Here is a 27423-nt window from a genome sequence, read left to right as displayed (position 1 = left end):
GAACTGCATCAAATACGACTGACTTTTTCTGCTAAAAGGAAGGGTAACTAACTTGTCAAAATTTATTGTCCCGCTTTTAATGTATTTATCATGCTGGGAAGGTATCTCATCTTGGTTTCATCATCAAATCATATTTTTCGAGTATTCACTTCAAAGCTGCAGCCAGCTGAACACCAGTTATCAGGCACTGGTGTTGTAAGGGGAGCTCTAAGTTATGCCTCTCTGCTAGCTTCTCTGGAGAACTGCTCCATGTCACAAGTGACAATTAATTCCTTAATGTTACTTTCCTGTTAACTGGCTACAGATCCACATTGCCATGGTCTGCATGACTGCAAGAGTTTGCTCAGCAGAGGCTTAGTTCTGGAATAGCAAGGGCTTTGCAGGTCAAGCATGCTGTGTGTTGGCAGAAATACAAGACCCAGTTTTGAGATGAGCTTCTGTCACCACCATGAAAATTACAGTGAGTATTGTTGGAAAAAAAATCTGGTTTTCAGATTTATGTTCTTGTGTTCCACATGAAGGCATAAGGGCATAAGTAAAATCCAACATCTGACAAATCAGTAAATATTTATGTTTACCGCTTGAGTTGGTTACAGATTTTCTTAAAATAAATAAATAAATAAATAAATAAATAAATAAATAAATAAATAAACAAATCAGATTTCATTTGTTAGTACTGGCTCCCTTGAAACACTTTATCCAAACTATCTTCAGGTTCACCAACTTTTAGCAAATCTAGTGACACTCAAAGACATCCCAGCAGGTGACTTCTGGTATGGGGGTCCCAGAAGATCTGGTTCTTCTTGTGGAGGGCAAAAGGGCTTTACCTGGATTAGGGATAGGGGCTGCTGGCACCTGGGTTTATGCAGTTTCAATTAGGAGACTAACTATAGATTCCAGAATGCTGGAAACCTGTAGAAAAATACAGAAACCAGAAGTATTTATTCTTTTAATTTTTCAGGGGGAATGAATATTAAATATGCATAGTTCTGATTTCATTTCAAGAAATGAGAGCATGATCTGAATGTGAAACTCTGCTTGTCAAGAAATGGTTATCAAAACAGCTGAACACCCCATCACAATTCATCATATGTATTAATCAGCATAAAATAACTCCTTGTACCCTGTATTTTCAAAATGCCTAGATTGAAATGCCAGTATGGGTTTGAGCCTGCACTTCTGACCAGTGGCTACAGTTAAGATTGGGTATGTGACAGCAGGAAGAGTAGAGGACTGTTCACATTGAAATGTTATAGTCATTTCATTTCATGTGTAAAAACATCCCTTCTATTCTTTCTGTAGCTGAGCTACACAGGATATGTGCACTTACCTAGGGGCAACAAATGTATAAAAAGGAGTTTTTCACTTCAAGGCAAATGTGGGAAATTGTTAAATAGTTGCAGAGTCTCTGAATTATGCCATAAACCCAGCTTTGGAAAACAAACAAATAAGAATCACCGATTAAAATAATTGCTCTCCAAAATACAGAAACTGTGGGTTACATTTGAGTACTTTTAATCATTCCTGCTGCACGCCAGGACATGTGAAAGCTATTTCTCTCCATTATACTCACAATTCACTCAGCAAGCTTCCAATAAAAAGAGAACACAAGGCAGAAAGAAAATACACTGTCCATAACTAACCACACATTGTGAACTTTACATTCAGAAGCCCAAATTTTTTGTGATCTTTCATGTTTTATTTCATGCAAGTCATTCCATTTCTCTATCAAGATGCTCTTTTGATAAAGAAGTGAGTGAAATACTTTCCAGAGACCCTGGAATGCAACTTTTATAACCCAGTTAAAGAAATTGCTGAGACTCCAGGAAAGGAAGAATGTTATTTTTGTGCTGTATCTGCACAACCCAAATTTTCCAGTATTCAAATCGCTTCACAGAATCACAGAATGTGTAAGGTTGGAAGGGAGCACAGTGGGTCACCTGGTCCAACCTCCCTGCTCAAGAAAGGTCATCCTACAGCACATGGCACAGGATTGTGCTCAGGCTGTTCTCCAGTGGGGGAGACTCCAGAACTTCTCTGGACAATCTGTTCCAGTGCTCAGCCACCTGCACAGTAAAGAAGTTCTTCCTCATATTCAGGTGGAACTTCCTGTGAATCTGTTTCTGCCCAATGTCTCTTGTCCTTTTGCTTGACACCACTGAGTAGAGCCTGGAAAACATCCTCTGATATCGCCCTTTAGACACCTAAATAGATTGATGAGGTCTCCTCTCAGTCACCTCTTGTGGCTGAACAGGCCCAGCTCCCTCTGCCTTTTCTCATAGGAGAGAAGCTCCCTTCATTCCCTAAATCACCCACATGGCCCCTTGCTGGACCTGCTCCAGGAGCTCTGTGCCTTTCCTGCCCTGAGGAGCCCAGAACTGGACACAGCACTCCAGAGGTGGCCTCACAAAGGCTGAGAAGAGGGGCAGGATCACATCCCTTCACTTGCTGGACTGTTCTTCCTGATGCACTCCAGGATACCACTGGCCCACCAGGGCACTACTGACTCATGGAGGCTTCTCTGTTCACCAGGACTCCCAGGTCCTTCTCTGCAGAGTGGCTTTCCAGCAGGTCAGCCCAGCCTGTGCTGGTTTATGAGATTATTTGCTGTGCATCTCTCTAGCCTGTTGGGGCCCTTCTGAATGGTTGGGATGTCTGAAGGGAAGTATTGGCCACTCCTCCCAGCTTTGTGTTGCCAGCAAACTTGCACACCTACCCTTTCATCAGCTATGTGATTGTGCTGTGGAAGTTCCATGTCTTATGAGCAGTTACAGAGAAGAATTTGTCCAAGCTGCTGTTATTTTGTGCTCTCTGTAGTTAACTGTACTTCCTTCTTGCCTGGATGGCTCATAGGGGAAGATACAGTCATTGATTTACCTAGATCCTCTCCATATATGATTGAGAAATATAGATTATATGCTCACAACCTACAAACTGTAGACATGTAGGGAAAGCCACTAACTACACAACAGGAGTCCCAAGTTTAAATGATTTCAAATGAGGACATAAGCCTGTATTTCTTCCATCTCAGTATCTTATGAACAGTATCCTTCTCAAAGCCAGTTACGTATGTGACAGAAACTGGGGAACTAGCTTTATAATCTGAATCAGAAGGAACAGAATTATCTGACCCTATCAGCAAGACAAGGGTCATAATTATAAAACTATTCCTTATTAAATAGAGAGGAAGGATAGTATTCATTCATTATAACACAATCCCCCTCCCCACCGCCCATGAGCCCCCAAAAATTCTCCCCAAATACAATTTAATGCCTTCTGGAATCATGAAATTTGCTGCAAATCTGGAAATACTGTTGCTGGAGGCAAAGTGTTGATACATTCTTGAGGTTGTCAGGAAGCTGAGCAATGCAAAATGGTGAATGGGGAATGGGAAGTGATTGGGACCTGATGGATGAATTAGAGGTAAATGCAGAGACTCACCTAATTGAGGAGATGCCTGTCCCATCCCATCTAGCTGGAGCTCTGCCCTGATCCCAGCTACAACCAGAGATGTAATGCTTCATACCAATGCAGCCTGAAGAATGACAATCATGTGGCCGCAGTGAAGATCTTCAGATCATTGTGTTATCTCCTTAATAAAACTACATGGGAACAGTGAATTAAGCACTTTCTACCCTGATTACACAAAATCCTAATTTTGAGATCTGTGATGGATATTTGCTCAGTTCCAAAGTAATGAGTTAACTTTAGTTCTAAAAGTTTTTATGTTCAAAGTGAAAGCAAAAAACCCCACATATTACATCCTATATTATAAGAATAAAGTAAAAGTGTAGAATTACCTTTTTTTTGCAGAACCCCATTCAGGAAAATAAACTATTAAGAGTTGCAGACTGATAGCAATCTGAGATGTGAACACAAACAAAACATTAGTCATAATTCAAGTAAAACTACCCTAGGAGTACTACCAATTAGAAAATTATGTGCAAGAAGGGGGGGGAGGAATAAAGAAGAAAAGGCAGAGAAAAATGCAGTTTTTGATAAAGATGAAAATGGGTATATGTGACATCCTGCTACATGAGATGGTCATTCAGTTATAACTGAAAATAGTTATTGATTGCTCAGATTACTGTCACCTGTTGGCATTAACTGGATCTTTTGTTCAGCTGTTCATCCCAAGAAAAATTATCTCTAGCATCTGTGATAAAAAAACCCCACACTTTGCAAATGTACAGATTTATAAATTGTGTTTTCACTTGCAGTGTTTTAATAAAAATGAGTTCAATTGTGACAGCTAGGTACTTTGCTTTTAACTCTAACAGAACTAAGAGTTGACCTCAATTTTCTGCACATTCCTTTTATTTTGTGCTTTTGTATTAATTCTGATCCAAATTTTCTATCTTCTGTTTCATTTTATGGTGAATTTAAGATTCTGTGTAAGCAAGGGAAAGGGAAATCTTTGAGACTTCTAATTTCAACCTGTGATCATTATATAAACAGACTAGAGGCCAGAAATGTTTCATCCTGCCCCACTGCCAAAGAAAATCTCTTATGACTGTTGATGGAGACAGATTTAATTATGGTACAGTCTCCCAGAGACCTGAGGGTAGGAGCACACAGTGGACATGAAGTGCTGTCAAGGTCCATTTGGCACTGTTTCAGCTGCCAGGGGCAAGACTAGAGGTAAAAGAAAAGAGTCAAAAATCCTAATCACTCTATGAAAGCCTCATTTAGACCAGGCTTGCTGGCAGGCCTAGATCAGACTCATTTTGCTATTTCTAGCTATAGAAGAAAAATTAGGCTTGCCTATGAATGTTTAAAGAAAAAAGACAGAGATACTGAAGAAAATCCTGTAGCCAGGGAATACAAGACCTTTTTTCCCTTAAATTCAAACTTCAACACTAAGAATTTAAATTTTAGAGTTAAATTCAAGTCCCTTGTGAACTGGAAATTCCACCAGATTTTGCTTTTGTCTTCTAAATCCTGATGGCCCTGAGGAATAAATCCCTTGTTGACTCAAGCAGAGTCACTTGATAGCTGAGTTTTTGGATATAAAAATAGGTGTTTCCTTTAACTGTTGCTTTCAGCATATGCCAGCAGCAACCTATGGGTATGAGACTGCTGAGACATTTTTGTGTAAGTCTGTGCACTTTGTTAGAAGCAGTGAATTTCTTTAAGGATGGGCAAGACAAAAGAATTGCTTGCTTCAAGAGAAGGGAGAGAAAAAGAGCTGTCACCTCCCTTCCCCTCACCTCTCTTCCCCACAGAAATTAAGGAGGGGTGCAACATGCACTTACTTCCTACATTCCTCTCTCTTGAGGGTTAAAAAAGTCTTCTCAATAAGAAGATGAATACATGTCTGTAATCTACTCTTCTTTTCCTCTGAACCACAGAATCGTTATCTTTGCTTGGCTAACACAAGTTCTTGGACACCAAGCCTGTTTTCAAAAACAATTGAATTTCCCAAACTTCAAAACATGTTTTAAAAAATAAATCCCACTCATATTTTGGAATGTGATTACTCAGACACAGTTGTTGGTAGGGAAGTGTAAGGTAAAACAAGCTTCAGAATTGGGGCTTTCATTGGCTGTTTAAATCCTTCGGTGTTAGAAGGCCCAGATCAGTATCTTGGTTAAAGTGAGGCAAAGGCAGCTGTTTTGTCAGAAAATGGTTTCATAGAGAGCCTGTGTGCAGTGATTTTTCACCAGGTTCTGGGGGAAAAAACCCAAAAGGTTAAAGAACCCAAAAGGTTAAAAATTAGTGGGTCTCTGTTTTCTCCATATTGCTCAAAGTGCAAATGACCTTTCACTATTGCTAGAGAGCTCTCTGAAGGCATTCTTTTCCTGACATTATGTAATCTTATTACTGAGAGAAATTAGGGTAACATTTATTGTCCATCATCTGTACTGCATATCTGACACTTCCTGTGACTCTTAACAACTACAACACTGACTCATTTATTTTCTCCAGGGCATCTGAGTAAAATTACATGGTCATTAAATTATCTTTTTCAAATATTTTTCAATAGCCCCTTATCATCAGCTTTCTGAGTGTTTATATAATCTTACAACTTGCAATAGCAGAACTAATTTTTGATGTTACATTTGAAAATTCATTATTTCAATGCAACACACTTGCTTGTCTCATGAAATAGACTCTGCAACTATTTCCCATTAATCTGATGGGAAGTTTGCTATTTTTGTTCAGTGGGATGGGGACAGGACCAAAAGATATTCTTTACACTCTGGAAATAATTCAGAATGCAGATTTACTAACTCATTTTCTGATAAAACATTTATGATTTGACTTTTTTTTTTAAGTGATAGATGTTTAACTGACAGAAGACAATCTTTACTTCTACTTTACTTGTGTAAGCTATGAAAGGAGGAAGTGGGATGGAAAATTGCTGAAGAAACCTGTCAGATCAGAGGAAGGGGATTTTCTGTAGTCATCCAGTCCAAAATTCCCACGCTTCCAAGGGCATTATATCAATGTCTACTCCTATTTCTGTCCTTCCATGTTTCCTTTCTTTACCATGGCATATTCATCCTCATCTTAGTCCCTCATTTCTGTAGTGATAAAATTCTTATGCTCTCATTATTGAGAAGCCTTGAGACAACTCAGTTGCATAAATATTTTTTGGTTTTTGTTCTGCATTTTTTTTCTTCATATTTTACAAAGTTTATGGCAAAATAGCATTACCATAAAAATGTCTGGTGCTTTCAAGACAGAGCTGAAAACATGACTCTCAGTCTGTAGTTAAAACCTTGTAATCAGGTGACAAATATCCTTTGACAGATGCATATGCACACTCCAGACCAGATTATAAATTAGTCTCCAAAAGGGATTTTTTGTGGTTATGTCTGAGCCGCTCAGGCTGTGTAAGGAGACTTGACAGAAATAGTTTACATTAGCTAAGTATCAAAAATAAATCTTTTGATTCAATTGGATTTCATTTTTACTAATTGCAAATCTCTTCTTAAAAGAGGCAGTGTAAAATGTCCAAGAAGGTGTGAGTTTGGATTTAAAAACTCTCGGTTTATTATGAGTTCTGTTTTAAAGTTTTGGTTATGTCTTCACTTTTTTTTTTACACAATAACTGATTTCCAGTTGCAGAAGAAACCTAACTGCTATCTATAGTATAATGCCTCTCTTTTCTCTATGATACAACCACAGGCATTTTTCTGGACTGAGGAACTGTGACCTGCTCTTGGTCCCTCCTGCTGGGCTGTTTCACTGGATGATAAGTGCATCAGCAGAATTTAGACAGAAATGTTCATCCATGAAGATTAATGTGAACACATTTCTTTTAAGTAAGAATTATAGAATCACAGAATCAGCTGAATTGGAAGAGACCCACAAGGATCATCAAGTCCAACTCCCTGCCCTGCACAAGAATCACACCAGTGCCTGAGAGTATTGTCCAAACTCTTTTTGCACTCTGTTAGGTGGGTGTTAGGTGGGTGCTGTTAGGTGGGTGCTGTGACCACTTCCCCAGGGAGTCTGTTCCAACCAGCCTTTGGGTAAGGAACCTTTTTCTACCATCCAGCCTAAATTTCCCATGACACAACTTCCCTCAGTCCTGTTATTGGTCAGCACAAAGAAGAGATCAGTGTCTGCCCCTTTTCCTTTTCTCCAGGAAAATAGCTTCATGGTCATGGATTAAAAAGTAAGATACTGATAGAAAAGTTTTGGTTCTCTATCTTGCAAATGCAGTTTCAAAGAGTATAAATTTTTTTGTTATTTGTTCTCCGAGATTGCTAAAGTATCACATTTATTCAACCTTCCTGTATGACTATTCAAGATAAACACTTTAAAATGGCACAGAGGAACAAATGAGAGAGATTACATTGTGGTCTCTCAGAGGAATGTTGAACATCATGTGAATATCCACACTGGGGATGAAGAATTATTAAGATGACCTTAGAAGAGCACTTTTAAAAAAAATCTGCTAAAGAATGATTTTTTCCTGTGGACACATTCTCTGAAAATGTTTAACTCATTGTGCTGCAGGGGAAATGATAAAAAAAATTAAGAGTCCATCATGACAGAAATACTCAGATCAAAATACTCAAAACAGAAACAAACAATTTATGTCCCACTTATGAACCCAAATGGCTGAAAGAAGTAATAAGCACCTTTGAATTACAGACATCCCCTAAAAAGAGAGAGATATTGTAAACACACATGATAGCATAATTCACCATGTGCTGCAAATGCATTCTTAGTTCATCCTATTATTGAAAGATGCAAACACTTTTGACATTAAATAACACAACTGAAACTTAAAGATGGGAGTCTTCTAAATGGCATTAAGTGTATTTACTAAAGAATGCCATGTACAGAACCACAAAATTTGAGAAAGCCATCTGTAAAACAGAAGTTCAATAATTTCTACTGCAAAGTGGTGGACATGCCTGCTTTTACATGACTGCATCATGACCTTATATATTTCAAACTAACAGCACAGAAGACCACTCTAAGTGTGCCTGGTCTTGGGTTGAGGCTCGCTGGCTGAGGCCCTGCTGGCAGGACACAGCAGCAGGTGAGCACAGTGGCAGGATATTCACTTTGCTTCTTGGGAGATTTTCCCTATGTGACTATTGCACAGATGATGAATGAAAGGTCTGAGAATTAGGATGCCATTTCAGTACTGAGAAACTTGCTTTTGCTGTCACTCAGTTGGGGAACATCACCCTCAACTCTCAAGCTGTGTAGTGCATCAAGTTCAGCAGGAGTGCTCCACAGCATCCATAGCAAAGACATTTCATGGGCTGCCAGTCATCTGCTGGGGGGAAGATGTAGCTTGACCTGTAGGTTCTGTAATATCTACAAGCCAGAAGAAACTGCTGTAACTTCTTCCCTGCTCAGCTATAAGGTAGGTATAGTTACCATGTGCTTCTCCTCTGGCAAGTGAGATCCCAAGTGGATAGAAGTTCCTACCATCAACAAAGGCTTCTTCAGGGTAAAAAGGGAGTGTCCAGCTTAGCAAGATTTCTGCCTCTAGTGAATTTCACAGGGTTTATATTTTCTCACCTAAGGTATGTGAGTTTTTCAGACTAGGTTCAGTATCAGGCCAGCCACTGAATCTGAGGGAAACAGTGCTTCACCGAATTAACCTAAATGGAAAGGCACTTTCCATTTAGAAAGTGAATGGAATATATTCTCGACTCCATTCACTTTCCATTTAGAAAGTGAATGGAGTCGAGAATATACTCTTTTAGAAAGAGTATATTCTCGACTTTATAATTTTTTACCTGCACAATACAGCAGAATACACTGATGTCTGGAGGGGAAATGAGAGCTGTACTGTAACATTAAATACTGCCTATACTACAGCAAAAGACAAAACCAAAAAAAAAACAACCCCAAACCCAAGATTTTTCTTGTTTTTATAACAGTTCCCCAAATGAAATAAATTGTGTGCTGAAAAATCTGTTTAAAACATGATGGCCTGTGCATCAATTCAAACATTTTTTTTAAAGACATCCCCTCCTCTCTCCAAAAATTAAAACAACTAACTTTTCTGCCACAGCTTTTGTCATAAACACAGCTTGAGACAGTAACATTTCCATCATGTTTCTGAGCAGAGGAAAAAAGAGAGAGTGTGATAGAATGGGGATTGCTAATGGACTGTCAGTATAATAGAAAACATTTCTGTCCCTGAAAGCTGGGTGCTCTTCTCTGCCAGCTCAACAAAATATAGATTATTTTTGAAGTTTGCAACAAGATGATCAATATTTTTTTCTGCATTTAACTCTTTTATCTAGCATTTGCATAGATATAGTTTTTATAAGAGGAAGCAAGATGAAAGAGATTTATGTGTAAGATTTTTTTTTAAGGTACTCAGAGTATTTATGGATGTAAAAAGTTCAGCTTCTTGCCATCTTGGCATCAAGCAATATAATAAAATTTATACCATAATGTTGAGATAGTTTTAAAATAGTCTCTTTTTCTATGTTATATGTACAAGTATAGGTGCAACTTTTCAAGAACTGTAGCTGTGTTAAGATGCTGAAAATTATGTTCAATTAGAAATTCATAAAAGAAGAAACACTCCATTATTTTGGCAGGCAAATTTACCTGAACATGTATCTTCATGCAGCAAGAATGTATTGTAATTAATCACAATTATCTTTTGTACATTTAATCCACATGTTAGGCCACAGATCTGTGTAAATATTTCTGAGAAGTCAGTTAGCAGACATTTGCTATGGAAAGTGAGTGAGTGACACGTGAATATTGTATTTAGGACATTTCCTGAAAAAGAGTAACAAAGTCAGAGAAAATGATATAAATGCTGCTTCCCAGCAATATTGAAAAGGACTACAAATCAAAAATGGAAAATCAAAAAACAAACCAAACACCACTCAAGACCATCTCTCCCCCTCCCTAACATGACACCACTTACCCAACAGCCTTTAGGATGTCTTTTCCAAAGTTTAACTAAAAGTGAGTAAAATGCCTGTAGGAATTCAGCGGTGTTCTTTCTGAAACAGGTTAACCAAGTAGCCTCATGGGGGTCAAGCCTCCATTACAAATTTTAGTTGATTTACACAGAAAGTTTCCTGGTGGTTCTAAAAACCTCTCCAAGAAATACCTTGATGCAGGTATTTCATCTCATGAATCTCTGTTCAAACGACTTCTTGAGAAAGTAATTAGATTTTCTGGATTCTTCAACACTAACTAAACTGAAATGCACGTGAATCAATTCCAACTTGCTGAGTAAAGAAAAACCTAGGTGATCCTTAAACAGAGGGCAAACAGAACAGGCTGGCAGTTTTTACAGTCATGTGTATCTACTTGCATACATACAGGCATGAACAGAGCCCTGGAAACACCAAAAGAACTCTTAACACAGGAAACCAAGAGTGAATTCTGGCCCGGCTCTTGTCAGGTCACTGTACTTCATAGCTTGTACATTTTGGTACAAACATTAAGAAAATAAGAACTGCAGACATTTCAAAATATTTTATGTATCTTTAAATTGCTTCTTTCTGCAAGGGGCTAAAGGGTTGCTATAGAACTCATTGAGGGGTAATATTCAATCCATCATGAGTCATGGAGGAATAAACATTTTGTGGGTGAATGATGACAATGTGTATTCTGTTCTCATTCAAAATACTCAATGCACTTTTATGTCATATGAAATTAAAATGACATCTCTATGTGAATATTGAGCAAAGTTGGCCTAAATATGAATGTAATGTCATTAAAATCTCACAGATAAAACTGTTGCAGATAAGTATTTCATGTGTCCTAATCAGGCTAAGGCATTACTAAATCAAAACCAAGTGTTGTCATGGTGCATAAACACCTCTGTCTTAGAGCTGCAGTAAGTGTGTGATGCAGAGATTACACCATGTGTATGAACTTAGGTATCTGTGAAGTCTGACAGAACTGGATTAGGGTGAGGAATAAAGAAGATAATTTTTCTATCAGGTCAAGATGACCTTTAAAGGATAGTGCTGAGACAGATCCTCAGGTCACGTTCCTGTTCGGCTTCTGTAGAGTGATCATTAAGTTCATTTCAGTCCTTGAAAATTTACATTCTCATACAAGTTTAAACTTGAAATTAAAGATTTATTTCCCCCTGAAGAGATAAATTTGATATCTTCATCTCAGGATTTTTTTCATTGTTTTTTTTTCCCCTAAATATTTTCAGTGTAATTGTTTTATGGTTTTTTCAATTAATGGTCATATGGGGTACAGTAAATGTGATTCCTGGCCTTTTTTTGTCAGCCATACAAAACAACTTATGCAAATCCTGACAGTTCTAAATTCTTTTTAGTTCTACAGTGGAGGAACATGCTCCTGAAAGCTCTGTTGGGGTCAGGGTTTTTATGACAGATTTACATTCCAGGATGTAACTTGTTTTGATGCAAACAAGTTACATCCTGGAATGCACTGTCTGAAAACAAAAAGCAAATCTGAAATTAAACACAACACAATACTTATGAAAAGATAGATATTTTAAAAACATATGAGAGCATAGTGTATATTGCATATATATGTATTTTTTTCTGCATATCAGTCCAAACAGATATGAATCAGGATTGTTTATATTCCCATAAACAGAAATATTTTCATTACAAAAATGATTTTAAAAGCCCCAAATATTTGCAAACAAATAACCAGCCCAAAAAAATTAGAATTATTTTAAAGTGTGTCTTCTATTTTGTATTTCAGTATCGGCTTTTCAGGTTTTTTGGTCCTTTCAGCACACATGGGTCAACTTTTTAAAACTTTCTGTAGCAGAAAAGGTGGAAATTTTGCATGGGATTTTGGACAACACTTAAATTTTCTACAAAATCTAGTCCTTTTTATAAAAAATAGAATTAAAATTGTAATTTGTCATATGTGATTTACCCTCATCTAATACTACAAGAAGAGAACAAAAGGGGAATCAAACTTCATATGCACTATTACATAACCTTCCTTCCCATCATTTCCTATGGTAATAAGTAGGAATGTGATGAATCTGGGCCTCAAATCCTTTTCTGTGTACAATTTCAAAATATGTATCCTTTGTAATACAGAAAATTTAATATTCACTTCAATATTTTAATGAGTTATCACATTTAGAAAAAATTGTGAAACCACATTTATATGAATGCAATTATTCATAATTTATCAGAGAAGGGACTTCCTTTTTAAAGGACTGATGGTTCATGAACTGATAGAAAAGATAAGTCTTTCTTCAGGAAACGGCAACATGCAAATACACATACAGTAAATGAAGATTTGAACTGGTGCATGGCTAATTTTTCTACAGGTGAGAAACACTTGATTCAACAAAAGGGGTTTATTTTTGTTTGTTTTGCTCTATCTATCTATCTATCTATCTATCTATCTATCTATCCATCATCTGTGTATATCTATGCAGATAGGATGGCATTAAAACACCTCAGCTCTGGTTTTCATTGGAAAGAGAATGATGAATTCAGAGACAAAATCACATGTGTACAAGCCATTCATTATGGCTGAAATGCTGGCTTTCTGTGGAGGAGAGACATAGCAGTGCCAACAGATAAAGCTCTAAAGGCATGGACAATTTTCTTTTTAGTTTGTTCAGCCTAAGAGCAAAGTCACAGTCCGTGGACATCTTGTGTAGGTCGTCAAGGGATAGATACTCTTCTGAATACTGGCATTGCAGAAGCCCAGTCACTTTTAGAAATGAGGCTATCACAAGTATAATTTAAAAAGCCCAGCAACAGAAAACCCTTATCTGAAAGATATTTCCTGATTGAGGAAGAGCTTAAATATTCTTCAAGGTCCTGATTGTACTTGAATATCATTTCAGAGACCACCATGTACACCATCTGTGGGGTTCACAGAACACAGCAGCCTTTCTTTTCCTTGCTAAAGTTCCAGGCTTGAGTAAAGGGGAGAATAACAGTGGAAAAAAGATGTCTCCATTCAATAAGCAATTCAGTTAATCAGTGTACGAAATCAGTGGCATGACATAAGTTAGCACACAGAAATCAGTGTGCAGAGAAGCAGAACAGAGTTAGCAGAGACTGAATGATCAGAGAGGCATGTGACTCGTGTTATGGTCAGAATGAAAGCAGAAATTAGAGGGATTGTAATTAAAACATCAAGGTCTTCAGGTCACAGAAACAGCAATTCCCTACAGCTTTCAGTTCCCAAGAATCAAGTTTAATGGCAGTCCTATGACTGCAGTACTTAGTGGGAGTATTTTTGTAGTTCCTTAATTACACTTGAAAGAGTTGGTAACAGAAAAGTAACACCCCTGCAATAGCAGCCACAAGTGGCTATCCAGTGAAGAGGGAGAGGACACAGAAAAAATGCATTTCCACAGAAGAGTGGGGCCATCCCAGACATCCTCCTGGCTTCTGCTCTTTGTCTCCCATGGTGGAAGCTTTGGGCTTAACCTGCCTCTCTCGGCTTCTGTCAGGAACCAGACAGGGTCTGGGGCTGCTCAGCTGCTTCTGAAATTGTAGAACCACAGAATGGTTTGAAGGGATGTTAAATATTACCTACTCTCAAGCCCCTTGCTGTGGGCAGGGACACCTGCCACTAGACCAGGTTGCTCAAAGCCCCATCCAACCTGGTCTTGAATGCTTCCTTCTGCTGTGGCATTCACAACATCTCTGGGCAACCTCTTCCAGTGCCTCACCACCTTCAGTAAAGAATCTAAACCTGGTTTCTTTCAGTTTAATGACCCCAGCAGATTACAGCCTGACATCTTAAGGTAGACCCCCATCAATTCCAGTTTTCTGTAATATGTCAGATTGCCTTTTGTGGCAATTCAACAGCAGCTGTCTGAGCAATGCACCCCTACCCATGGCTTAGTGTTAAGTGGCAGCATGCTGTGGGATTGCATGTGTCCTAGTGTGGAACTTCTTGGCTTCTTTAGGAGTATTGATATGTTGATATGCAGTGACTAAAAAACCCACAACACACAACAACACCTAAGAGCAACATAATTTTTATGAAATATTTAGTAGTTGATAATGGCTAATAAGAGTGGTAGCTCAGTAATCTCAATTCTCTGTGACAGACATAAGAATTAATACTTTATCATCTACAAGCTAACAAGAGGCTGAAATATTGCTACTGGTTACTGCTATTAATTTTGCCTCACATTAAGGTGTTTTTGTAGGCTTTAGTATATATTTCTATGAATAGGACATGATTTACTGTATATGATAGTGCCATGCAATTTAGAAGAATTATGATTATTAGCAGAAATAAAGATTCCAGTAAGGTTTTAGAAAATAATCTAATGCCAAATCAAAATTCACATTTTTGATCTTGAAAATGTGATATATTTAAAACTATTCATCAGACTTCCTTTTACTTACACTTTGGATAAACTGTATAGCTAAATATTCTCCTCTTGTTGTCTTTAAAGTATGATGTGTTTTACAGAATTCAATTACTTCTGAATTCTGTATAACAATAAGCAAGTTCCATAGAAGCATATAGCATAAAAAGACAGCACAATCATCAATGAAAATATTGACCAATTCATAATGAATTTCACATTAAAATGAAGTTTCTCTTATTCCTCAAGAAAATGCATACAGGACAAAGCAATAGATACTTACCTATATATATTTTTGCCAACAAAATAAAAGATATTTAGAACACAGTCAAATGTACTAAAACACAGGGAGAGGTTAATATCATATGTAAAAGAAAACAGGGACCAGAATTTAATTGTATGCTTGTTTAATTGTATGTTGAATCTCTACTTAAGATCTTTTAAAATCAGTGAATCATTCCAAACTAGAGGATCTAGACTGACTTGGAAATTAAGAGTTGATGTGTGAAATGGTATACGGTAATCTTATTATCTGTTGAGACCATAATCTGATATATTTAAATAATTATCTTTGGAACAGTATTTAAAAGTAAACTCTGTAAGCCAAGACTGAGAAGAAATTACAGGCAAGTTTATTCTTGTACCATTCTTTTCTTCTCTTAGTGTTTTAGCTCACTTTAGTTTCTGATTTTCCTTTCTTTCTATCCCTTCTATATCTTTTATTATTTCTTTTCTCATCTCATTTAAGCAGACATTTTTTGGTCAGAAGTTATGATATTTATTTACCTTATGATTTTGATCCTGTTTTTCTGGTAGTGGGAGCAAAATCTTGAAAAAAATTAGTCCTGAAGATTATAATTATTTATAAACTATACAAATCTTTGTGTCCTCACCCTGCCTATATGCAAAAGCAAAAAAAAAAAAACATAAATGAAGCCAAGAGCATTATTTCTTCATAGGTCTCCTGTGGGTGTAGTTTATGCTATTCAATATATTATTGGGTAACTTGTGTCTTATATTTCATTAGAATCCTTTAATTACCAAGATTAGTTAAAGGATACTAAAGAAATATAAGACATCAAATTAATCTTTGAAAACTTCTTTGTCTCAACAGCTTGAATTTTAATCAGTTTTGGGACTTCCAAGGAAAAAAAAAAAAGGAAAAAAACCCTCAAACCAACCAAAAGAAAGAAATGCAGTCAGAAAAAAATTGCAGACAGCTTCCATTCTTTCAGAATAATTTTGAAAATAGCTAGAAATTTTCTTTTATTTTGTGATGAGAAAGAAACTATCTTTCATGTTACCTGAGAAGTGATGCTTGGAATGTGTTAAATAGAAAACTGAAGGTGAAAAATTCTGTTTCTGGAAGTTTCTAAATTGGCAGCCAAGTACGAGATGGCCTGACTGGCAAATCGAAGACTATTGATCAGATCAGAGAAAAGAAAGAAATGAAAAAGTGAAGACACTTCAAAATGCAGTCAGAAAACTTGCTTGCTATAAAACTCATTACTAGATGGGATTACATTTTTCTTCTTACCTATGAAAGAACCACAAAAGCAACGTAGTCCTCTGAGATGTAGATAAATTATTGTACCAAAATGATCATAAATTATTGTGCAATATATTATAGTTATTGTGATAGTATAACTATCATGATCACAATGTAAGACAGAGGAGATTGAATTATCTTTACATGACTGGTTGAGGGAAGGGAAGAATTTGGGCTTGGACACAGCTCTAGCAAACAGCAGCTGCCCCAGATAGGCATGTGTGCCTCTTCCTCTGCAGGAAGTTCTCACATCCATAGCCCAAGATGAAGTGTTTGCTTCCTAATTAAGTTTTTTGAAAAGTCAGGTGGCCAAATCAAACAGCTGACAGACAATTTTCAGTAGGAAGAAATAAATCAATAAGCTGCATGGCAAAAGAAAAAAAAATCAATGAAGAATCAGTTTGATAAATACAACTGAACCTTTAAATATTGCTTATGAAGCTAAACAAGATTCAAATAAATTCTCCATATCCCAGCCTTTACATTGGAATACAAACCTAAAATTTAAGATTTATCCTAAGAGGAAAATTGCCTAGATGTCGTTACCATATCAAAATTCATCTTTTTTTCAAAGGTGAATAAATATAAAAATATTGCCTTTAATTTTTCTGTTAGCTTTCTTTCCTTTGCAAATTTTGCCAAAATTCTTTAAGACAACAAATTACTGTGAATCATAATTATAATGGACATAAGTTGCTGGCTTCCACTGACGAAAAAATTATGGGAATATATTAAAAGACAGGTAAAAGTTTTCAAATATATGATTCATTTAGCTATTTTAAACAAAAGTTGCTTAGATTTACTTTTGCTAGATGGAACCGTTTAAAACATTTTTTCCTTCCTCTGAAAAGTTAAAGGAAAAAGAAACCTCTTTATTCTTTACACTTTGATTTGGTTTATTTACATACATTTACAAGAGGTTGAAACTAATTTTCAACCTCTTGTGGCTGAATCCTGTCCCATACAGCTCTTGGCTTGGGTGGGACTACACACAGAAAGGCTGAAAGACTGAGAAGTGCTTGCTTCTTTGACTTGCCTGCTGTTAGAACTACCAGCTTTGTTGACAATATAGGGCAGAAAAAATCACAGTGATGCTTATTGCACTTATTTTCCTTTGGAATAACTGGGAGGCCAAAACCTCTTAAGCTTTGTATTCACTTGTATTCCTTTCACTGATGTCCCTCAGAGAGGCACCTTTTTAACATAATGTTTTACTAAATTAAGCAGTAACAGGGGAAATGGTATCTCTCAGTCTGTTATCAGTCAGAAACAGATGGGAAAATTGTGGCTGTGATGCAGAATGCATTAAACTGGGGATTGTTGGGGTTTTTTTGAGCATGTTTTCCCTCAGTTTTGTCCAGTTGATTTGATTGTTTCATCTGCTATTTACGTCCTATCCTTCAGACTGAAAGCTTTTAGGGACACAGACCATCTCATCAGTTATGTTCATGCAGAGTTTAGCACAATGAGACCAAGACTTGCTTTTAAGTGGTAGCAAAGTAAAAACGACTGGCAAATACAGACAATAATAAATAAATAAATAAGTAAAAAAATAAATAAATACATAAATAAAATTAATAATAATGCAAAACATTGATTTATCTGTCTTGGTTTGAAGAGGAGCTATTTATAGTTGACAAGAAGAGATCCATCAGGTGGGATGTCTGGATGGACGCTGCATCTTTCCTGTGGAAACTACAGAGGGGAAATGGCAACAGCAAGAGCTGCTCAGTCTCACTTAGACACTAAAGAGAGTGCAGTGGGCAGCAAGGACAGACAGACTTCAGCCTTGCCAGATTGTGCTTCTAGGGACCAGCCAGAGGTGGTGTCACTGAGAAAGTCACTGACATTCAATGAAAAACACTGAGGGACTGAGAGCAAGGTCTGACCTTTGGCAGATGGCAGAAAGAGAGAAGTGTGAAAGCCCCTAATTCAGATTTTCTCCAACTGAAAGCTGCACATCTAGTTTCGAAATGGAATTTCTATTGTCACTTTAACTAAATAAAACTGACCTCAGAAATTCTTACATCCTTGTGGAGAAAGTTAAGTACCTCTAGATCTAGCCTTATGAGCCTATTGGAAAATACATAAGATTTTTAAAAATATGAATCTGTTATTGAGACTATGTGAAATGTATAAATAACAGATTTTAAATGTGACAGGACAAATTTCTTACAGAGAAAACCATATAGAACTAGTTGAATCTTCAGTCTGTCTTGCACCTTAATTATCATCAAGACTAGAGCTTGCACTTATTTGGTTTAAGAAATACAAGCTGGCTCATGTGTACTCTGGCTGTGAAACAGGCCAAGAATGAACAGAGAAACCATTGTTTTCCCCTTAGAACATAAGTAATTAGTAGTAATAAAAATATTTTAACAGGACAAGAACCTGCATGATACTGTTATTAAAATAACCCATCTTCTCTCTGTTTGAACACTTTGAAAGACAGTCCTTTTTCTTCAACTCTGTGTAGAAGGTCACATTAATTTGCACAATTTGATGTCACATTCTGCTGTTTAATACTGATTTTATATGGCTGGGAGAAAAACCCACTTTAGTCTGTGTAGTCAAGATAAACATCTGCTGCCATTTTATAAAATGCCCTGCAATTTGTGCTCATGCTGCTTTGTGCTGTGGAAGAGCATGGTCCTTTCTTCACCATGTGTCTCCAAATTTCCATTCCCATTTTATGCATGTGCCACCTTTGCAGCAAATTGCAGAGGAAGCTGTGAACTGAAAAGCACATTGATAAAAGCACAGGAGGGCTGCTGAGCAAATGCATGGATTGTGTTGACTGCCCTTTGTAGAAATGGCTCTCAGCAAAGAAGGGGAAATACAGGTTAGCCTTCCTCAGATGCTGATGAGGATATTGTCCTGGACTTCACAAGATGCAGTACTTCTGCAGTCCAAAGGGACCTGATCAGCAGCATCCTGAAAGAGGTCAGGGAGGTGTTTGGAACTATGGCTCTGCTCTCCCAGCTGCCCAGGGATCCCTGACCAAGCAAACAACATGCAGCAGAGTGTATAGTGCCTCATGATTTAGTAAAAGAGAAAGTCAAAGGGCATGGACTACACTGAAGAAATCTGCATAAAATGTGCTTATTTATCACATCCTGATGTTTGATCAAAACAACACTAAACCCTTACTCAAAATGTGTCTTACTGTAATGTTATTGTAATGTTCAGGTCAGAGTAAGTTTTTGCAGTCACATAAGGAAGCCAAATGAGATTGGAGTGAACAAAGAGGAGGAGGACTTTAACTTTTAAACAAAGTCAGCACCAGCATAATTGCTGCTCTTCACAGAGGGAGTAATGTGTAAGTTACAGATGAATATTTATCTGCATTCAACTGTGGAATGGTTTTAACAGTTCAAAACATAGCCTGCAGTTATATATTCACATCTAAATAGGCCTCTTTAACCTGTCAGCAAGATTCTGAAATCTCTGTAGCTGACCAGATAAAAGACTGAAATATTGAAGGATTCTTCTGTTTGTGTGAGCCTGCAATTTTTTCCAAGCACTTACTTTGTTCCACAGTCTCTACCTTCCCCTCACAAAAGAAGCTGTAGCAAGCTGCTGCACTGAAAGAGAAGTTTGGCTGGTGGATCTGAAATTAAGTTCATGAGCAACAGAGCACAAGGGCACAAAGCTAAGTTAGTACCATTGTTTCTGACAAAATTTCTGTCTCAGAACTAGGGCTTTTAGCATGAATTCAAAATTACATTAAAGAAGTGATACTGTCTATGTTTGGATTTTGCTTATTCCTTTCTCTTAACAGTTTCTTCCTTGAAGAGCAGAATTCAAAACATAAGTTGATCTCAAATTAGATTTTTTCTCTGCTTTTCTTGCTGTAGTTATTATGGCACATGATATAAGCCTTAGCTGCACAACAGAAAAATGGATTCTTAGGAATGCGTCAGGCTATTCTCTGAAATTGATACTGATTTTGACATTTCTGCACCCCTTAAAGTTATTATTTTGTAGATTGGCTTTTTATTTTTTTGGCACAATCAATATCTGTTCATGTTTTTCATTTTAACAAAAGGATGCTAATGGGATATTAAATGCTCCAGAAATAGCATGAAAAAGCCACCTATAATACCCACTGTAGAAAAACTACAACATTAGTTTGAGTTTGTGACCATGTACAGTGAAATACTTCCTTATGTGCATTTTCAGCACAGGAATTTAGAATAGATTATGCTTTGGACAGTGAAACCTTTATCTCTGATTCTCATACCTAGACTGAGATAAGTCTCTCTGATTGTTGGAAACTCATATTTGCTTGTTGGAACAATGAGAGACGATAATATTGTTGTGACTCAAAAAAATAAAACTGCAGAAATGCTTAACATGTTTCATGATCAAAATTAGATTACAATTTCAATATTGTCTTTAAAATGCTTGAAATGCATATATAGTATAAATGAGAATGATTTGTCTGTTTAATATACAAGAGAACATGTGCTTTATTACTAATTTTTCATGCTCTGTGATCTTTCAGAGCTGCAACTTCATCTACCTTTGATTAGTTCACCTGTTTAGATTGCATCTTTCACACAGGATTGGATAATGAGCAGCAGTATAGGCTTTGTAATCCTACATTGAAAGGAAACATTAGAAATCGTGGTGCTCATATCAGAGGTATAAAAGCAACTTTGAAGACCAGATATTTCAGTTTAAAAGGGTGTTTTGTTTGATGTAGAATTTTTATTCCTCTTATTCAGGTTAACCCCCCCCAAACCTTTGGCTTATATTAAACTGTTAAAGCTGGTGAAGCTTTCAGAGTCTATCCTTTAATCACTTTCCAACATCTTCCTAGTTTGAAGAGCTCTTAAATTGAACATGAGTTACATTTTCTCACTTAATATTCTTCTAACACCTAATAGGAATAGAATAAGGCCCTACAAATTTGATATTTCACAGATACCTGAAACTCATAAAATGCTAATTAATTCAAAGGTTTTATATTTTAGCCTGTATAAAACTTATAATCCTTTCATTCTATGATCTGATGATTATAGCTCCAAGACTTCAATTTTTGCTACCTGAAAGGTAAATGTAATATTATAAGGAAAATAAAAATGCACTGTTCCAGGTTCAGAGCCTCAAAGCAAAACTTAATTAAAGTTGAATGGAGTCTTGTAAAGAAAATATGTCAAGGAAAGCAAAAGAAAAAACCAACGCTATTTCTTAATTATCCTCTAAGGTTATACTTCAATTGTTTCCCTTCACTGCCAAGCAATATTTCTCAGAGTGAGTACTGGTGTGTTGTAAATGAGCTAGAAGCAGCCCACTTTAGGTTGTATATTGAGATTTGTTTTCCATATGTACTACCATCCCCTTGGCAGGGAAATCTCTCTGAGCAAGAAAAGGTGTGCGTGCGCCAGCGTGTGCAGGAACACGCATGCACACAGAGCAGCAGAGCAGGGCAGCGAGCTCAGTGCTGGGGGCAGGTGAGTCACAGCAGCTGCTCCACCTGCCCGTGGCCCCTGTGCCCGCAGGTACCGTGCCAGGGTGGCTGTGGGCAGGCTGGCGGTCACAAGGGCGGCGCAGTGCCGCGAGTGCCACGGGGCAGGGAGCAGAGCAGTTGGGAGGAACGGTGTGTGCTGCCTCTCCACACCCTCCACGTGCTCTGCCCATGCAAAAGGCAAGCATCTAGGTTGGAGTTCAGCCATGCTTTGACATTCTACATCTGTCTCCCTCGATGAAGACCTTTACAATTAATGAAATTCTGTGAAGTAGCAGCAATAATTGATTGTCCTTCATTCAGGGTGACATGGTTTGGTTTCATTTCTAGACCTCAGATCTCTCCCTTTCTATAAATCCCCTAAACTTGCACAATTTTATTCTAGTAATATTTTTGGCATCATTTCTCAATGCACACTTAGTATCAAGCAGTTAGCAGAAAGCGCTGTAACTACTTGTTTTGCTTTGAACATCAAGATAGGTCTTCATAAAACAAATTGTGTAATAAGCAGAGAAAAAAAGAATGAAAGAGAGGAAGATGAGGCAGGAGGAACACACATCCATGTATTGTACTAAAAATGGAGATGTAAAAGAAACCAGTTTACTCTTGCTGACAAAATGCACAGCACCAGCCAAACATAAACAAACTTTCAGTTATGGAAAAGAGGAGCCAGAGCAATTTCCCTTAGCTGCGAGGGAAGAAATGTAGACAAAAAGCTCTTTCAGCCAAGCTAAGACATGCAGAGTAACATGTGATACTGCCCAGAGCTTTGAACATGATGAAATACTCCTAAGAAGATGTTAAAGCAGAAAAAAACCTCCAACCAACTAAAATACAAAGCACTGGTGAATTTGCCACTCTTTACTGATCCCTAAAGATGTGTTATGAGCCAGTGGTGGGTGACTAAACAGATGAGGAAGGTGACTTCCTTCTTTAGGGCCACAAAGGGAACCTCGTCCTTGCTATCAATGCCCAATGGCTGTACCCTGCCAGAGTCCTTGCTCAGGATATTGAACCTGGCAGCTGAAATTTAAATTCTGGTTATCTCCTTTCTGGTTATCATATGTCTAAAGGATGACATCTCCACCTTGTTGATGCTTTTCCATTCCCCCCAAAATTGTCACTCACAGAAGAGAATAAAACTGGGCCCTGAGTAATAACTGCTTTATTGTAGGGTATATGGAAATCATCAGGGAGACAAACTGCTTTGACTAGTCTATGCTTCCAAGGTTTCCCAACCTGTTGTGGATTGCCTTATTCATCCCACAGAGTTGTAAGAAAATAGAATGAATTATATAAAAATAAAATATAGTATATTCAAGCTGGCATATAAATTGTTTCCTACTCCCCATACCCTGAATGCTGAATTAATACTGAAATTGGTTGTTATAATAAAAGCAAGTTCAGAAGTTTCTGTGGTCAGAAACCTGTGTCTGTTTTAAATCATATATACAACCTAATTTTAGGTTATAGGACAATTCAGTCATTTAGGGGTTGATTCTATTTTCATTTCACTGTTATCACTGTTTTATCTGAGATGTGAAAAAAGTATATTTTTTCCTATGGGTGAGTTGGAATATTCCCTAAACTATCATCTGAATGAAGTATCACCCAAAACAATCAAACAAGCAAACAGACAGACAGACAGACAGACAGACAGACAGACAGACAGACAGACAGACAGACAGGATATTCTTTCTCATATATAGAAAGGTAAAAAGATAAAAAGTGGTCTGTGTCCATATATTAAGGAATCTGAATACCTGTCACTAACATGAAAGGAAACCAATTTTAAAGTATATCTATAATTCAGAACCATACCTCCATTTCAGACTGATAAAAATCATACTTTGAAGTAACTTACTTACTTATGATTTTAGAAATCATAGCCAGAAGCAAATATCTATTGTCAGGAGAACAGGGTTATATCCTAAGGGAAAGGATTATTATCTGTATACCAAAATATGGCAGAGGAATGCACAACTTTGCTGGTTGTTTCAGATGATTTTATTTCAGATTTAATTTGGCAGTGATCTTAATCCCCAGTAGCTTTCAGAACTACTTTCTCCTACTCCTCAGGAAAAGAAATAACTGGATAATGAACAATAAATGTTACAGGTTATATTTAGTCTAACAAGATGCAAAAAATTAAATAATTTCTGCATATTTGCAAGTTAGGGCAACATTTTAAATTTGAGATTTGTGTAGCCAGAAGACAAATTTTGTGGCTTACAACGGGGAAGCTGGCAGGATATCGTTCTTTTGATTATATGCAACAGACATAATGTCATCCAATATATGGTCTAGAATCTGGCATTGGCTGCTGAATTATGTCAATCAAATAAAATAAGCAAAAATATCAATTAAATATATTTCCCACACTCTGTTTTACCATCATCTTCCTTTGACCTGTTTTTAAGTAGCTCCCACAAGAATTCACTCACACAGATATGGAAAGCAAATAGCATTTCTACCATGCACTTCTTTATCCTGATACCCTTCTTTGGAGGCACAGTCTCTCCCTGTAGGTATGGAAGGAAAGGTGTTCATCCAGCAGACACAAAGTTCCAGATTTGATGCCACCCTTGGACTAACTCTCTCCACTGATCACACTTTCAGGCCTGGCTGGTCCCCTGTCACCTCTGAGTGTCAGCACATAATTCCTGAAGCAAATCCCTTCTGTGCTTAGAAACAGCAGCTTGTCAGCTCTAGTCTCCACAAGCAAACAGCACTGAGTTGTGGGAGTTGGTGGACCTGACAGATGGATATGCATCTGTCTCTGCCTCCCCTCTACCACTTTCTCTCATTCTCTCTCTAATATATGGTTTATCCATAGCTTAGTGTATGTATGTATACCCCCCCACAGATATCCATGTATAAATACCTGAAAATGCATATGTACAGGTGTATATATGGGTGAACAGTTTATGTATGCATTCCTGCAGAAAGAGAATATGTGTCAGCTCCAGTAGAAATATGTATAATTTTGTAAGTACTATCTGCTAAGAACAACCTGTTGGTCAAAAAGAGTTAAATTTTGAAGCTGTTTTCACGTTAATCCATCATTTGTAGGATGATTGATCTTATTTTTTCCAGACTTGCAATAAAAAAGCAAATGGTATGATGATGAGTAATATAAGCACTATATAAGTCTAAGTACCACAAATGTAGAGTCAGACTCTTTCTTCCCCCTTGGTGAATCAAAATCCTTTTGCTAAATTAAAACACTACATGTTTACTAGCTCATTTGTTTTCCATGAACTTGAATATGAGCCACAGGTGTTTTATACAGAAGCATTTAGTAACAATGTTTTCCTTGTATTTTTTCCCTTTACCTGCTAATCTGTATAGAAACTATGGCTAACTCAGAAACTATGGCTAACTCCCACCAAGCATTCTGCACCAAATAACTACCCTCCTTTGGCTGATGTGAGCTTCTTACAACAAAAGCTGTTTCAATTTGAATTTCACAGTGCTGTATCCAACTTAATTTACACAATTTTTCCAACAGACTTAGTAGATTCTGCTTGCAGGGATTTTGTGATTTATAATCCTTCTATTTCTCACATCAAAGGAGATGACATAGAAGAGATTTCAGTGTTTTGGCTCAGATATAAGAGAGAAAATTTTAAAGAAACCAAACAGAAAATCTGCTAAATCACTGCAGAGTGAAAACAAGAATATCTGTTTGTTGTCTTTATTTTTTTTTTTTGTAAAAAACTTTCTAAATATGCAAAGTTGAAATGTCTGAAGCCATCTTTCCCTTCTCTGACCCCATTTTAGTTTCTAATGCCAATCCCTCAAGTATGTACTGTACTGTAACCCTAGCCAAATTCAAACCACATGAACAAGAGAGCTGGCTTAATGAAGTTATACAACAGATAATTTTCTCTTTTAAATACAAAGTCAAATTGTCAAATATATAAATATTCTACTGGTTCAGAAAATAATTAGGCTAAAATATTAACAGTTTTAAATGATCTAAGATTTTTAAAGCATTGTCTTTAAATTTTTGTTTTTAACAATTCTGTTTTCAAAAAATGAGCATGTAATTTCTATTGAATAAAACCTGAACATTTTCCCACTCCCAACTGATCATTAAAGCCATGTGATGAGCCAGTGGTGAGTAAACAGCTGAGGAAGGTGACTACCTTCCTTGGTACCACAAGTGAACCTCCTCCTTGCTATCTACTTGAACCTTCTGCTTACTTCTGCATGGCACTGCAGAATGGGTGTACCCTGCCAGAGTCCTTGTTCAGGACCCTGTACCTGGCAGCTGAAAATTAAATTCTGGGCCTCCTTTCTGATCTAAAGGATGATGTATCCACTTCATTGGTGCATTTCTATTCCTCCATTATTGTCACGGAAGAGAATAAAACTGGGCTCGGAGAACTTACACAAAAGTGGAAACATAAACATATACTTAAAGAACTTTCTTTACTTGCTACACTAAATCACCTTTTTCAACACAGTCCACTCTTGACTCTTTCACTACATGCTCACCTGAACTCTTGGTGCTGCTGCTTCTCCAAATCCACGATTTGTGCTAATCTTCCAGCAAACACCAGAGTTGTTATGCATATGTGAATCTGGTTGCCAAAATGACACAACACTCAGGTTGCCACCATGAAGTATGTACCCAGCCTCATCCTCCCAACTTTTGGCATATCAATGAGCTTATTTACTTACCAAGACACTCTGTCCTCTATTAACTTTTTTCCTGAATTTGTCAAATTTATGAAAACCTTTTGAAAACATAATCCTCTGTTAAACAGCTGGAAAAATACTCAGTTGAATTCAGTAGAATTTATCAGTTCTATTGGGTAAACATGATTGTAAGTCTCTGGCCCCAAAATAAATAAGCATTTCCCATAATTAAGAACTAAAGTTTAATTGTTTGTATTTAGTTTACTTTTATGGTTAAATAATAATATTACATGCATGCTTTTTCACTGGGATCCCTTAGGAAATCCATTATATATATCCACTTTTTAAAATGAAATCCATCCTTTCCATTGATTAAACAATGATATCAGCACTATGAACTACACAAGGCTTGTTCTGCAGGGTTTTGTCCTCATTTGTCATGTTTAAATAGGGTCACTGCATTTTAAAGATAAGACACCAGGGAAATCAGCTTTCATGTAATGCATCCAGCATTAATTGTCTCCTTGTACATATTTGCAAGAGATTCATTACTTTGAACACACTATTTTTGTGAATAAACCATGGAAATATGAGGAAGCTTTCTGCCTTTTTAATCATATACTTCACCTGAAGTTTATGATTCACCTGTTTATGATTATACAGACATCAACCTTGAGAAACTTTCTCGATCAGTTACCACTTGAAATGTTGGTTACATGTGCTGACTTCCTGAGAGCTTTTGGCTTAAAGCAAGTCTGGTGCACAAAGCAGCAGAACTTACAAGTACCATGTCTGTCTGCCCCGAGGCACTCATTCCTGCCTACTTCTCTGACTCTGGGGAGTTGTTTCTTGCTAGTTCATACCTGCAGCAGAGTAAAGCTTTTGTTCATGTGTATTTTAACAATTTCAAGGGTTGGGAAACTCTAGTTGCTACTTACCATGGAAATTTTGCCAGTGACTTTGCCAGGAATAGGATCAATCCCATCTGTCATAAGCCTGAACACT

At 37.1% G+C, this 27423-nt stretch overlaps 1 long non-coding RNA gene across 1 annotated transcript; it reads right to left on the bottom strand.

Annotated features, from left to right (window-relative positions):
• Positions 1–787: 787 nt before the first annotated feature.
• Positions 788–27423, bottom strand: LOC127059098 (uncharacterized). The gene is made up of 3 exons (XR_007776549.1): positions 27357–27423; positions 3442–3535; positions 788–912 (listed from the first exon to the last, which is right to left on the bottom strand). It is a non-coding gene; the product is annotated as an uncharacterized LOC127059098 (long non-coding RNA).

The sequence above is a fragment of the Serinus canaria genome, chromosome 1A, assembly GCF_022539315.1.
Source record: "Serinus canaria isolate serCan28SL12 chromosome 1A, serCan2020, whole genome shotgun sequence".
Taxonomy (NCBI): Eukaryota; Metazoa; Chordata; class Aves; order Passeriformes; family Fringillidae; genus Serinus; species Serinus canaria.
Note: the sequence above shows the minus strand (reverse complement) of the source record. Positions and strands in the feature narration are given on the sequence as shown.